The 15,831-nt window shown below is 35.8% G+C and overlaps 1 non-coding gene across 1 annotated transcript; it reads right to left on the bottom strand.

The window, feature by feature from the left end:
• Positions 1-2,573: 2,573 nt before the first annotated feature.
• Positions 2,574-2,647, bottom strand: Trnat-agu. The gene has a single exon. It is a non-coding gene; the product is annotated as a tRNA-Thr (tRNA).
• Between the last annotated feature and the right edge of the window lie 13,184 nt (positions 2,648-15,831).

The raw sequence follows: 15,831 nt of genomic DNA on the forward strand, positions 1-15,831 counted from the left end.
TTCCTACAGAATTCAAAATCTAAATGACCACCTTCTGGACTTACAAACAAACCTTCAACCTTGGAACATTCAGAAATCGGAATTTGTTTTTGGAGGTATGGAAAGTACGGGCTGGTCCCAAGAGATAACAAATTGGAGCGAATTGAAACGCACTATATTACAATCAGCCTGGAAACACTCCATGTTTAGAACCAACAGATCTCTTGGAGATCATGGTTACAATGGACATTAGACAACAACGTATCTCCAAAGACGCCAAATCCCGGCGACTCAGCCAGATACTTAATTCATCTTTACGAAGTTAAAAAGTTAGCCTCAAGAATTGTACTGGTCCATAAGTCAGAAATCTCTACCTTCACAAAGCCTTGTAACACGTCTCCCCTAAGTGACCATCCATTAGTGAAGAAAACCATTAAAGCAATTTTATTGCAGAATTCTCCTATACGATGCCCTTACATTTTGGAATGGATCTTGTAAATTGGATTGGCAGAGGAAAATCGAGGTTTCCAGCTTATTTAAAATTTCTCAACACGTGGCAACTTTGCTACTCCTCGCTGCAGGTCGTCGCATTCATGATTTAACTTTGCTCCACATAGACGCGGACCACGGTCAAATTACAAGAGAGCAAATCGTATTCTGGCCCTCTTTTGGGTCAAAAAACGGATAATGCGAATTACCAGCAATCGGATTGGTACCTGTCGAGGAGCGATAAGATTATTTTTGACCTCTGCTATTGGATACCAAAACTGATAAACAAATCAGAACAACAGAGGAAAGCAGACCCAACTTTAACAAACGTATTCATCACTACGCGGAACAGAGTCAAAGCAGCATCTAGATCTGTAATAGCAGGCTGGTTAAGGCTAATTCTGAAAGATGCTAAAGGCTGACAAAAAAGCCTCTCTCGGCAGTTTTAGGTCAGCTGTTGCTACAGACAACTGGGTCAACAAGAACCTTGATATTGATGAGGTACTACGCAAAGGTAATTGACGTAGAAACTCAACTTTCTTGAAACACTTATTTAAGGAAGTAGAGGTTAGAACAAGAAATGTTATTGTAAATTTAACAATGTGTGATTAATAGTTTTTTTTTCACAATTTAGAATTATTATATCTGTGATTGTGTAAACGAGTACAAATTAAAACTTATGACATTAACATTATGTTAGTGATTACGATGAAAGAATTATATTAATCACTAAGAAAATAATATCTTATTTTCTCATTCCTAAATGGAACATAATCTTTAAGTGAATCATACTCCATACATAGTCACAGTACGCTAAGTCAGCGCCGGTAGATATTAAACATCTCAAGTGGGTCAAGCCTAAAGGCTCGAACACCTAAATAGAAACGTTTTTCCCCCGAAGGGTAAAAAACGTATATTTAGGTTTCAGCCGAAAGGCTTGACCCACCATTAAATACCTTACCGGCTTCACCTCGCTTCGATTCCTGAAATCGGTACTGAAATTAAAATGGCCGACACCACCTGCCTGTGCGCTGACTCCCCTCCACAAATCACCGAGCCGATACGGATCAATGCTCGGGTTGTGTCGTTACGAACTACTAGATGGCGCTGATGTTCTAAAGGGTTATCTCAAGTGGGTCAAGCCTTTCGGCTGAAACCTAAATATACGTTTTTTACCCTTCGGGGGAAAAACGTTTCTATTATAATAGTAATGGATACCCACCAAGTGCTTCATTTTAAAACATTACTGCATTGTTTTACTCGTTAATAAATAATATTCTATTGAGTATTATTTGGAAATGATAAAATAACTGCAGTAAGTTGCCATTCAGTTTCAAATTAATTAATTATAATTATCAATAATTCCTAATAATCACAATTTATAGATGATGCACTAATGACAATTGAATTCAATATATTTATCAGTAAATATTTAATGACAACGAATTTAGAATTTTCATAGTGGGTAATAAATAATTCAAAATTGAATCGACTAACTCTTGCCCTTGTCGTCGCCTGCGTCAAATTATTTTTAACCCCCGACCCAAAAAGAGGGATGTTATAAGTTTGACGTGTGTATCTGTGTATCTATCTGTGGCATCGTAGCTCCTAAACTAATGAACTGATTTTAATTTAGTTTTTTTTGTTTGAAAGGTGGTTTTTTTTTGTTTGATCGAGTGTTCTTAGCTGTAATTCAAGAAAATCGGTTCAGCCGTTTGAAAGTTATCAACTCTTTTCTAGTTACTGTAACCTTCACTTGTCGGGGGTGTTATAAATTTTTTATTTACACTTGTATTATATTTTTTATTACGCTATAATAGCTAATAGTTGTCTCCAGTTCCAGTAATTATTATAATAGTCCAAAGTTGCAGTAATATTGGACTTCCGCGTGGACTTCATAAATTTTAACCCCCTGTTTTACCCCTTTACGGATTGAATTTTCAAAAATCCTTTCTTATTAATAAATTAAAATAACATCATAAGAAACTATACCCACCTACGCTGCAAGTTTAGGTAGAAAATTTTGAAAATTTTTCCTATACTGCGGTAAAATTAAAAATTTTAAAATTTACAGTATAACCCGATAAAGGATTACTTAATTTTGTAGGCCCCGGCGAGATTCGAACTCGCGATCTCCTGTTTACTAGACAGGCGCTTTAACCAACTAAGCCACGGCGCCGATGGTGCATTGAGGCAAATATTATGAACTCGTAGAGTTATTGTTTTAAGTTAACGTAATTAATTATCGCTACCACATCATTGTTTAACAATCAGAAAGTGTACAATAGTACCTAATTTGATTAAATGACTTTGACTTTAGTTTCCAGTTAAAACTTTCTCGAGTACGGTGTGTGGTTTCGCAACGCTGCAACGCTGTGATAATGCATCAATACGATTGTATTACCCACTCAAGTCGGTAACGGGTTGAGTGACTGAAAAAGTCCCAATTTGGCCATTACCTGTATCTCGAATAGCAAATGACGTCAGACCCTGTTATTATTTATCAGTAAATGATAAGAATGGCTTTTCCTGCATGTTTATCAGTGGGAAGGCGGGCGGTGCATGTCGCATGCTGCATGTTGCACCATAAAGATTTGTTTGGTTTAGCGGATTATAGCAAATTAAGCTTTTGGTTCCTTGTATATCATGACTTTCGCAAAATAACGCCTGCTTCTATACTATATAGCCGTTACATCCTATACTTAAAAGTCGAAATAGAATCGAATGAGTCGGAACGATGTCGGAGCCTATTTCATTACTATCCCAAGGACCCCAAGCAAGTGACTCTGTGCTTTCTTATATTATGTGACCTACAGCGTAGCGACCATGTTTCGGATCCGTATGTCACCACTGTACACGCATGTATGGTACACGCACTGTTCGATGACCATGGTCTTCAGGCTCTGAGGAAACCCACTAAACTAATCTGTGTAGCAATAATAGTCCACTAATTGGTCTACAATGTCTAGTACACTTTGCACCATTCGGCTGAACGTGATTTAAGCCGATTGCTCTAATTACTAGCAAGCACTCGAGTCTCGAGCACTTGACTATAGTATCTATTTTTCCGGTTATTTCTTTGGATTTAAATGAGATATTTATAAAGAATACAGTCACACTCTAAATGCTGTTCTACTTACTTAAAAACACTTGTAGGTATGATTTGAAAACGCTATTAAAACTCCGCACAAAAGCTGTGATTATCATTGTTACAACCTAAATAATGTGTATTCAAAGATTCTAAAATATTTTTAAAAAATCAAGTCAATTGGTAGCTTAGTTAGGGCGGAAGGAAAGACAAACAAACACACTTTGATGGGGTGAATTCATAACATTCTTACTGTAACTGTATACCTACTGTAACTCAATAGTGCGATAGTGTGAGTCAATTAAATATCAAACTGTGGTGCGGTTAGCCATGGCGTCTTTATGAACAAGTGTAAATTAAAAATTTATAACACCCCCGACAAGTGAAGGTTGCAGTAGTAACTAGAAAAGAGCTGATAACATTCAAACGGCTGAACCGATTTTCTTTATTTAAATTATCATTATTTAATTTATTATAGCTAAGAACACTCTCGATCAAGCCACCTTTCAAACAAAAAAACTAAATTAAAATCGATTCATTAGTTTAGGAACTACGATGCTACAGACAGATACACAGATACACACATCAAACTTATAACACCCCTCTTTTTGGGTTGGGGGTTAAAAACATAGTTGCTTCAAAAAAAGTTTAACTACGGGCTCCGATATCTTTTCGTTTATTATCCCAATTAAAACTGAGTCGTCATCACAGTGACGTTTTTTGCGAATACAATTAAATTTTCGCTGACGTTCAAAGAAATTGAATTTTCAACCGTTCAGTTTTACCCGTTGAAGGGTTTAAAAAATTAAGAGAGCGCAAGAACGCAATTTAAAATTAGTATTAATTTTTATCCCTTAGGGGTTTGCTCAGTGCAAAGGAAGGTTCTGTGAAAGTTTTTATGTTATGCGACAGCGCATCAGTAGGTAAAACCCAACTTAATTGCAAGTCGTGATAACCTAGTGTTTAAAAGACCTTCACTCATAAGTTTGTTTGGATGATTGTACACACGATTCCATTTCAGAATATTTTAGATCCTTTGGAAATCTTCTCGGTTGTTTCAAATCCATGTTAATTCTATTAGAGCTCTTTCTATACTTTATTCACTTATTGTTTTTTTTTTTCAGAATATGCTCGTAATAATAACTAGGTTAATATTATACTCTCAGTTATACGGAGGTTAGATCTAAGAGTCCAATTTAGACCTTAAAGTTAGTCACCCATCCGGTTCTCGACTTGAGACAACGTTGCTTATCCCGTACAATCTACAGATAGGCATACATTATCAACGGATAGATACCTTATGTAGCAATTAAGCTACTCCACCCTCGAATCGACAAAATTTTAATCGCGTTGTTTAAAATCATGATATACCGTAACGTTACCTAAAATATGCGATCGAAATAATCTATGGGTAATATTTCACAATGTTTTGGAATTTGTGGCTAATATTTGGAATACCATAAAACATAGTCCGCACCCGTATCAACGGATATGTCACAGTATAATTCCATGTTTTAGATGTTTTTAATTTTACACCTGAACCCTAAATTTACTTTTTGCGTTAACCAAATTGACACCATAACTTTTTTTTGTGGAACGACCAAGGATGTCGTGCTGTGGTATTGTTATTCAAGACTGAAGTAGAAACTATAGTTGATGCAATCGATAGTAGGTACTGTAGGAGTTGTCATATTTTCGAATCCCACGAATCCAAAATTTAAAATTGATAAAAAGTAAATCTTTTCATGGCTATGATATTTTTAGCTGACGCCCGCGACTTCGTCCGCGTGGATTTAGGTTTTTCAAAATCCCGTAGGAACTCTTTGATTTTCCGGGATTAAAAGTAGCCTGTGTTAATACAGGGTATCTACCTCCATTCCGAATTTCAGCCAAATCCGTTCAGTAGTTTTTGCGTGAAAGTGTAACAAACATACACACATACACACATACGAACATAAATTTACACGATTAGTGTGATTGAAATTGCAGTTTTGTCACGTACAATGGACGGACAACGTCTGTGCAAAAAATAAAAATAGAAGATGAAAGTTATATAAATAGCTGAACCACTTACCATTAACTAGTCTAGTGTGCTTTCAAGTAGGTATACATGGACGGACGGCTATTAATTAATTATTATTATATAGAAGAAGAAACCACCCTAAAGAGATCTTTTAAACTCACCTGATGATCTGCCGAAACTTTGTCATCCTTTTAGATTTGTGATAAAAAGTCACATATCTTATTTTGAAAACACCATTCAAGTTTCCAAAATAAAAAGAGCCCCTAAAACTGTTTGAAAGTAGATTGCTTCCACGTCGAACGGATCCTGCTGACTCATCGAATCTCCATCCCGCCTCTTTCATGTCCTGCCGAACGAACTGCCTTCAACCATGCAAGTAGGTACGCGATACCTCCCATAGACTGTTCCCATTTTTAAGACAAGAAAGTTAGATTGGGTACAATTCTTTCGTGGCAATAAATAAAAGAGGGAAAATGTAAAGTTGATAAGTGCAGACCTCAGAAATGAAGGTTTTTCTAATATATGTAAGTATTTTTATTTAAATCGGCTTCAAAAAATTTAAGGAGGTTCTTTTAGAATCAATTATTACAAGTGTAAATTAAAAATTTATAACACCCCCGACAAGTGAAGGTTACAGTAACTAGAAAAGAGCTGATAACTTTCAAACGGCTTTATCAATTTTCTCGGATTATAGCTAAGAACACTCTCACAAGCTACTTTTCAAAAAAAGGAACTAAATTAAAATCGGTTCATTAGTTTAGGAGCTACGATGCCACAGACAGATACACAGATACACACGTCAAACTTATAACACCCCTCTTTTTGGGTCGGGGGTTAAAAAGTATACAATGATAGGTATCTATTTTAAATAAACAATTATTGGCATTGGTTTTATATACTTTCCAATTTCGTTAAGGAGCAGTCATCTAAAATGTTTGTTATGTAAATCTTTGTAAAAGTTATCTATAGCTTTACAAAGAAATGGGAACATATTTTACACTGTTTAAATAATAATAATTAGTGCAGTATTCTGAATTTTCACATTATTAAGTTGGTAAATACCATGAGACGCGAGATTGAAAGTTAAGAAAATTGAAACGTTTCAAGTGAAGTCTCAGAAGGGTAGGTAGTTTACTTTAGAGGCACGGTCTAGTGTGCTTAAGTTATGATTTTCCCCCTTTTACCTCAGCGTTAGAATAATATGGATTTATTCATGAAAAATTTTACTATACTTACATTGATTTATAGGTTTAAGTATAGCGGTTAAGATTTGGGCATCCTATTCAGATGGTTCGGGCTTCGATTCCGGATCAATTTTTTGCGGTAACATTCTCCGTAATGATTGAATTTACTGGTCCGTCTTGGATTTGTCGAATACCATTATAAGTAATTAGTATCTCTATGAAAAAGCACCTCGGATGGGTTTGAAACTAGTCGGGCTTACATAGTCTAAATACGTGAGTATAGCCCTTAATATAATGGAAATCACTCACGATAGTTACATTGAAATTGTCGAATACTAATAACTCGTTGAATTTCTTGCAATATAAATAGAAATTAGCCTATATCCGTCTTCGGCATGCAAGCTATCCATATACCAAACTCTAAAATCTATTAGGTACATAATCTATATATGTATAATAATAGCTATCTGCATATCTTTCTGTCCGATTCGTCCAATAATTTGAGCTGTTCGTTGATAGTCAGTCAGTCAGTCAGTCAATCAGTAAGTTAGCTTTTTGTTTTATATATCATTTATGTCATATTCATGTCCATACAGATCTTTCTAGAATTTATTAAGTTGCGAGTATATAGTTAAATCAAAGTTAAATAAAGTTTCTCCGCATGCATTCGCGACTAATGAGGTATGTTGCGAGCGGACGCGCTCACTATGAACAAATCTAGTTAAACACACTTTGCGACTGGCATCGAGTTTGTTTGAAGAAAGAATTACAGTGCATAATTCCGTCAGTGTGTACAACGTACCTTCTCTTTCAAAGACGTTGAGATGACATTCAAACACAGTCAGTGTGTGTCTGTATGTTTGTTATTCTTTCACGCAGAAATTACTGAACGGATACTGCTGAAATTTGGAATCGAAATACATAATACCCTGGATTAACACAAAGGCTACTTTTGTAGCTGAAACCCGTGCCTTCGTTCGTGTGAATATAGGTTTTCAAAATCCCATGGGAACTCTTTGATTTTCTGGGATAAAAAATAGCCTATGTATCCAAGGTATTAATCTATCCATCTCTATTCCAAATTTTAGGCGTATCCGTTCAGTATCTTTTGCGTGAAAGAGTAACAAACATACACATATACACACATACAAACATACACACAATTTTTCACCTTTATAATTTATTAGTGTGATTTCAAAAATTGTGGGTTCAACAATTTTTGATTCGACCCTGCACCCCTGGGTATCACGCTCGTTAGGGGTTTAGGTAAGATTAATTTTTTATTTCATTTTATTATTGCCCTCTCTAACATGCCAGATAGTTTGTTATATTCTAGAAAGTTTCATTAGCTTTTTTATTTAAATCGTGTTAAAGTGAATACGAGAAAGTAATTTTATAAAACAAAAATATTGGATTTACCTAATATAAATATGTTAGCAATTATACTGGAAACAAAATTAAGTCGGAATTTAGAGGACCTCTTTGTACGGAGTTTTTCATTCTACCCGCTTTGCTGTTGAAAATGCAAATGACAAAAATAGACAAGTGGTGCCCTCTTGTGCGACTGAAAGGGACGAGGTTATATTAAATTTTACCGTGAATTTCTCGTTTAAACTATTATGCTTGGTACATTGGTCAAAGTATAACGTTACTTTGTGCTGTGTTAAAATAAATATTGTAAGTTGTTGAGTTGTCAGTGGTCAGCAAAAATGTACGAATTGAAAAAGTCATTTTTAAACCATCTAAATAGGTACGAAAGTAATTTTACATTTTAAAAAATGGTATACAATTGAAACTGAATAAGTAATAATTCAAGGGAAATCGGAAATTTCTCAATTTCTCGAATCACTTAACTAAGCACAATGTCACACGACGAATATGGATCTGAGACATGGTCGCTAAACTAGGTACTTATAGACCTCTTAAGAAAGACCTCTTTTGGTACTTATAGACCTCTTAAGAAAGCTCAGATTCACGCAGCGGGCGATGGAGAGTACTATGCTTGTAGTCTTCAGTCTTGGATAGCCAAAACAAACGAACATTTTTTGGGTTTTTCTTTCACGGGTTTACTGCGAGGTTCTTGCTCGGAAAATAAATATTTCATACACCCAAAACATGATGTTCATTATGTACGGGACCCTAAAAGAGCGATCACCGACTCACACTTGGCCGGTTTTTCCCCACCTTACTTATTGGGGAGAAATAGGTGTCATCTGGAAAATTATCGCTACAAAGTTCAACTCCCCGCATAAAGCCCTGAATAATAAAATTATCGCCTTTCTGCTGACTCAGCGCGTTTAACTTCATTTAAATAAAAACGAATCAAAAAATTATAACCGATGTCTACCGCGAATGCTAAATAATATTTTTACGATTCACGAATTCGGACTTTTATATTATGATTGCTGTTTTTACTATAGACATACAACGAAATCTATTAGTCTTTGATGAGCTTTCTTGTAGTATGGTGTTTATAACAGTGCATCAAATTTATCAGTTCTCTCATAATAGTTATAAATAATTATCCTTTATTCAGCCAAAAAACAAACTAATATAAAAAAATACAAAAAATAACTCTTCTATAGGGGCTAATTTTAGTTCAATGGTCGACACCAACTCTAAGGCGGAATCTATAGAGACTTTTCTTAGGCGTAAGATTTAGTTAAAGTGAGAAAGATTTGTGTCAACAATTCAACAGCGGCAGGCTAGCAAGCCTTTTCGATTTCAGCTCGCGCCTTCTATCTCTGAGCTATGGAGCATTATTGTGGAAAGGGTCGGATTAAAATGTTGGAAACTTGAAGGGTTAAACACGAAAATGAAATTTAAACCGCCGAATGCGGAATCGTTCGGTTTAATTATCACTAATGGGATAAAACAGGCCGATGGCGCGGAAAGCGGCTCGAATCAAACTTGTGATGTGTATGTTTTAATACCTACGAGTACCTAAATCAAAATAATAATTATTGAACTCCAGATAATAAAGGTCCAAATGCACTTGCTGCGCTGCGCGTTGGACCTTAAAATCACATCCATGCTTTTCATATTAATAGGATAAATGCGAAAGTGTGTTTGTCTATCTGTCTGTCTGCTACGTTTTCACAGCTCAACAGATGAACCGATTTTAATGAAAGGTACAGAGTTAGCTTACATCCTGGGGACGGATATAGGCTACTTTTTATCCTAGAAACACAAAGAGTTCCTACGGGATTCTTAAAGGTCTAATCGTTCAACCGATTTATATGAAATTTGGTACAGAGGTACCAACACCAGAAATCGACATGGGCAATTTTTTATTCTAGAAAATCAAGAAGTTTCCACGGGATTTTTAAAACCTAAGTCCACGCGGACGAAGCCGCGGGCAACAACTAGTTTTAAATAAGGCACATAAAACAGGGTTGTCTAACGAGTATCAAAACGACTGTATGCTATAATTTAAAATTCAGTCGACGTCGTCGGCCGAACGCGAGGAACCGTTAAATGAATGAACTTTTCTAACTTAAGGTCCCGCCAACCGCCGATTTAATACCGACTTTGAGGCTCCAACGCCATGATGAACAGCGCCCTTACTTTTAATGACTTTTTGCTAATATTCAGAGCTTCGCTTTTGAGGCGAAAAAAGTTTTGTAAGTCGTGAATTTGAGCAGTGATTAACAAAAAATATACTCTCGTCGTAGCGTTGAGATGTTTCAGGAACGCGCTTTTACATTGCTGCTTTTCTTTACCTTTTACGGTGAGGCTTTTTAATTATTTTTTTATGACGTTTAATGAAATTCGTACATGTGATGTTTCTCGTAAAAAATCATTGGCCTATTTTATTTGCCTTTAATTCCTTTTGATTAAAACATAGCGATATTAAAATAATGTAAATACCTTCTTGTTTTATACATGTACTTACTTATACATCGATGGTACTTACCTATTAAATTTTATAGTGACTAAGTTTTTTTAAAAAGAATATTAGCCATGCTAATCATGACTAATACTTCCCTTTCCCCTCCAATTAAGCGTAAAGCTGGTGCCAGGAGTGGGTAGGGTTCGACAATAGTGCAACGGGTGGGGTTTGAACCACCGACCTTTCGGAATTCAGTCCGCTCCTCAACCGTTGAGCTATCGCGGCTCGAAAGTTAAATTTTAATGTTAAATTTGGCTAAAAATGGCAAAGTTATGTTTTAAAGCGTCTTATTTAAATGATGAAACTATACATGTATAAAACGCAAAAAAAAAATTATATTATACTGTACATTTTGGAATTAAAATTTTACCCGATATAAAGAAAAATCCTTGTCACACTTTTTTAATAAAACCTCATTCTCTTTCGTTCACGAGGGGACACTACTCGCCCAGTTTTTTTGTCATTTGCATACCACCTGCATAACAGGAAGGAGCGTGGACGAGACGTTTTTACGGACAAAGGGATTTCCATATTTAATTTCACTGTGCAGTGTAATTGCTAACATATTTACTAACCGGCTTTTCTAAGGTCTGGGCAAACACAAAGCGCAACGGTAGCGACGCGCGTCGCCAAATTCGTACCGCTAAGCGATTTTGCGTTTCCTTACGATGCTATTAGGAGTAAGTATTTAATTAAAAATGCCACACCCCTTTCAAGTTGACTCACTTCCATCTTCTCTTCTCATCTTAAGTTGGCGTAAGGTAAAAAGACACTGACTTTGAACCTGCGCAGTGAGTGATTTATCGATCATCGTTGACACACACCTTGCTTTCACGCCTCTTTGTATCACCCGCACTATTGGTTTGTCAACCTTTCACTACTCAGTGTAGGTGTAGGAAAGAGCATTGTTTATGCACAAATAAATATTCGTACATCCACTTCACTGTCGTCCATAAGGTCTTTTTACCTAATTTCAACAATACAAGCTACTGTATGAAGTACATTATGCACCTACGCACGTTACACGGAGCCTTCCTCGTATGAACTTTTTTCTATGAGCTGCGTCTAGCGTTAGTACATTTTAACGTTAAGCATCTTGTCTGACCAAGCCTTTAACTTTATTAGCTTATGTAGATGCGGCTGTGGATGGGTGTCCGTTGCATGATATCTCATTAAAATATTTTTAAGTTAAAACTTTAGAAGAACAAAATCCATATGATAAACTAACTTGGTATTAGGTATCGCGGTATTTGCGCAGAATTTAAAGCACCTCACATAACTACACACTTTTCTGTACGAAAGACAAAATCTAGTTCTTAAGTCCACTATATAGAAAACTAGCTGATGCCCGCGACTTCGTTCGCGTGGATATAGGTTTTAAAAATCCCGTGGGAACTCTTAGATTTTCCGGGATAAAAAGTAGGGTATGTCTTAATCCATGATACCTCCGTCCTAAATATCATCCAAATCCGTCCTGTAGTTTTTGCGTGAAATAGTAACAAACATACACACATACTTACACACAAACTTTCGCCTTTATTATATTAGTGTGTCTACTCAGTATATACTACAAATATAGTCATAATATAAATCCGTATAGGCATAATAAATATTTGGCAAAATATGGGAAATTTCAGAAAAGGGGCACTCATCCCAGCTAACTCACATAGATTCCACAACCACATGAATCCAGTAGTTTAACTTCTAAGCCTGTGGTAGTAGTCATGTGATCCCCCTATATAAATAACTAGTGGCAAACTTGGCAAAAATAGCTGTTCAACTAACGAAATCTCTACTCGGGCCGTTCCAACTTGTTAATTAGTTTCGTTTCCTCTACTTTCTGTGTGTACACAGCGAGATTACCTACTAGACCCAGCAAACACATTTACAAAGAAAAACAAGGTTTCAGTGTGTACTATCTTCTTCTTTAAATACTCGACAAGTGTAAATTAAAAATTTACACTTTGTGATAACTTTCAAACGGCTGAACCGATTTTCTTGAATGATAGCTAAGAACACTCTCGATCAAGCCAAGCCACCTTTCAAACAAAAAAAACTAAATTAAAATCGCTTCATAAGTTTAGGAGGTACGATGCCACAGACAGATACACACGTCAAACTTATTACACCCCTCGTTTTGGGTCGGGGGTTAAAAAGGATAAACCGACTGATTGACTGACTGACTGATCTAGCAACGCACAGATCAATCTACTGGACGGATAGGGGTGAAATAGATACGGCACGCAGAAAGCTATTATGACGTAGACATCCGTTAAGAAAGGATTTTTGAAAATACAACCCCTAAGGGGGTGAAATAGGGGGTTGAAATTTGTGTAATCCGCGCCGACAAAGTCGCAGGCATTTCTTGTGTTCAAAATTGTTTTCACAAAAAAAGACCTAAAGGTTCCAAGACAGTTTCCCTGTATCTTCTGTGTTTTTGGATTTCCCCATACTGCCTCAGTTAAAAAAAAAAACACACTCTTCGTGAAAGTTAATTCGATACTCAAACCAGAGTGTAGGTACTCAAACACTGTACGAACACCGTCCTAATCTGATAAGAAGATAAGCGCTATAACGTAAAACTTGTACTATTCACTAGCTTTGCTGTATATGGGCATAGTCTACATATCTTTGCCATACTGAAGCCTAAAGTTTTTGAGTAGGTAAATAATAAATCAAATCTGTCTTTGTGGTAAATTATTTTGACGATTCAAAAGCACTTGTAAAAATATGTATACTTGAATAAAAATATATTCTATTCTATTCTATTCTATTCTATTTGTAGCCTCTTGCTACAACAACACTGACTTATTTTTTACTAGAACCATAAAATACTCAATAATACATTATTAGAAGTACAAAATTGCAAACCTAATGAGTTTAACGCTTTAACGTGATAATAATTTCAAATGTGTTTGTTTAAAAACATTGATTAGTTTTGTTACGCTGGATGACTTCTTTCATTAGCGGAAACGTGCCGACAGAGTCAAATAACACCATAATCACGGTAATCCGTGCCATAATATACGGTAGGTATGCAGAAGACACTCGCAGCCTTCGTTACCTACCATCGGTGCGAACCGGACGTATATAATACCTACTTTTAATTTTAATTATTTTATACAATTTCATGTAAACCGATTTATTAAACAATTTCACAACCAAAAAGGACTTCTACTTTCACTACCAGCTCCGGACAGTCGTTCTTATGTAACTGTTTTCAAAATAATAACGTAATACCAAACGTATACATTTGCGTTATCCAACTTACTACTGAGTAGCTAGGTATGACTCGCCGGAAAATGTTGATTGCAACAGTAGATAGGCTCTCACTCACAGTCCACTTGATTGTGAGCCCTCTTCATTATAGAAGAGGGCCTCAGTCTTTGGAAAGAAGAAATCTCTATTAATCAAGTGTAAATTAAAAATTTATAACACCCCCGACAAGTAAAGGTTACAGTAACTAGAAAAGCGCTGATAACTTTAAAACGGCTGAATCGATTTTCTTAGATTATAGCTAAGAACACTCTCGATCAAACCACCTTTCAAACGAAAAAAACTAAATTAAAATCGGTTCATTAGTTTAGGAGCTACGATGCCACAGACAGATACACACGTCAAACTCATAACATCCCTCTTTTTGGGTCGGGGGTTAAAAATAAGCTGTTACGTTAACCACTAACCATAACTTTTATTTTGTATCATTAATAAATGATTAAATAGCATTTTATATTTCAATAGTAGAATTTTGTAATTGAAAAATGATATTCTTCTTGACAATACATTTTCAATCGTTGACACTTTTTCCAAGCCAAATGTAAATTAAATGACGAATAGATTTCCACACGGATGCCTCGGCGGGACACAAAAAAGACCGATCGCCCATTATTTCGAAATTGTTTTGGTTAGGTACCTATTGTTTGTTATGATTTAAATTGCAGATAATATAAGAACCTACTTTAGTATTATAGCCCCTAGTTTAGAGTTCCGTAGAAAAACAAAGAACCCGTATAATAGTTAGCCTACAGGGGATACCACACCATACTCCACCACTTAGTGGTGTGGAAATGAGCTATTTGGCCAAAACGAGTGTTAGAGTGGACTTGTGGCGCTCGTATGCTAAAACTATAGATTTTATAAAAAAGATGACTAGGTAAATTGTAGAAAATTATATCTAGTTTAATTTAGTAAGTAACCATTTTCATCATAAAATGAGTCGGAAAGAAGTTATCGTCAAAAAACTGTTTTTGGACGCCATTTTTTCAAGATGGCGCCCCGAGCAGCAAAGATACGAGGTGACAAAATGAAAATTCGGAAAGAGCACATCGAAGTCTGTAAAATCACTAATTTTCAAAACTCCCGGAAAACTTTCGAGGTAAAACCAAATGAGTGGACTACATCTACTTCATAGAATACAAGGGAAGCGAGACGGTTAGTTTAATTATAATAACACATCAAAGAGTTCCTATTTTTTCTTATCTCAAAATACCAGAGTATTTTTTTAAATTATATATATAGACTAGCGCTTGGCTGCAATCAGACCTGCTAGCAAGTGATGATGCAGCCTAAGATGGAGCGCGCTTGCCTAGAAGTTGCCTAGTTGTATATAGTACTCATATAAACAAGGTGCCCGTGTGAATATTGTAACTGTACTCTCATTATTTTATTCACGTTTTATAAAGCTCTCGAGACTCGATTTTCTTGGAAAATAACTGTGAGTCAGTACTCAGAGCTGTAAGATATACAAGCGAGACAATATTGTTAGTAGAGCCTCACCGACTCAAAGCTGTTTGTAAGCTCTAAACGGGTAGCGAAGCCAATTTTTGCATTTTACTTACAGTACGATATAGTTTCATAATATGTTATACTTTACTAGCGGCCCGCCCCGGCTTTGCACGAGTGTAATATAGTGTCAGTGTGGTTATTTTGTAATATTTCAAAAGAATAAAACAGCATTTGCGATGAATGCTCTCAGTCGGCTTGATTTCTGCCAACATCTTGAACAATTATCGTCATATTCACAAAAGAAAATTAAACTAAGTATATAAAATTATTATTGACGTTGTAAAATGATATAATTTGGAAAATCAGATTTAAGGCTCTTGTCCCATCGCCGACGAGGATTACCGTTAATATTAGCTATTAATAATTCGCTCTAGAGACATACAATCGATGT

The sequence above is a fragment of the Maniola jurtina genome, chromosome 21 (assembly GCF_905333055.1).
Source record: "Maniola jurtina chromosome 21, ilManJurt1.1, whole genome shotgun sequence".
In the NCBI taxonomy this organism is placed as follows: Eukaryota; Metazoa; Arthropoda; class Insecta; order Lepidoptera; family Nymphalidae; genus Maniola; species Maniola jurtina.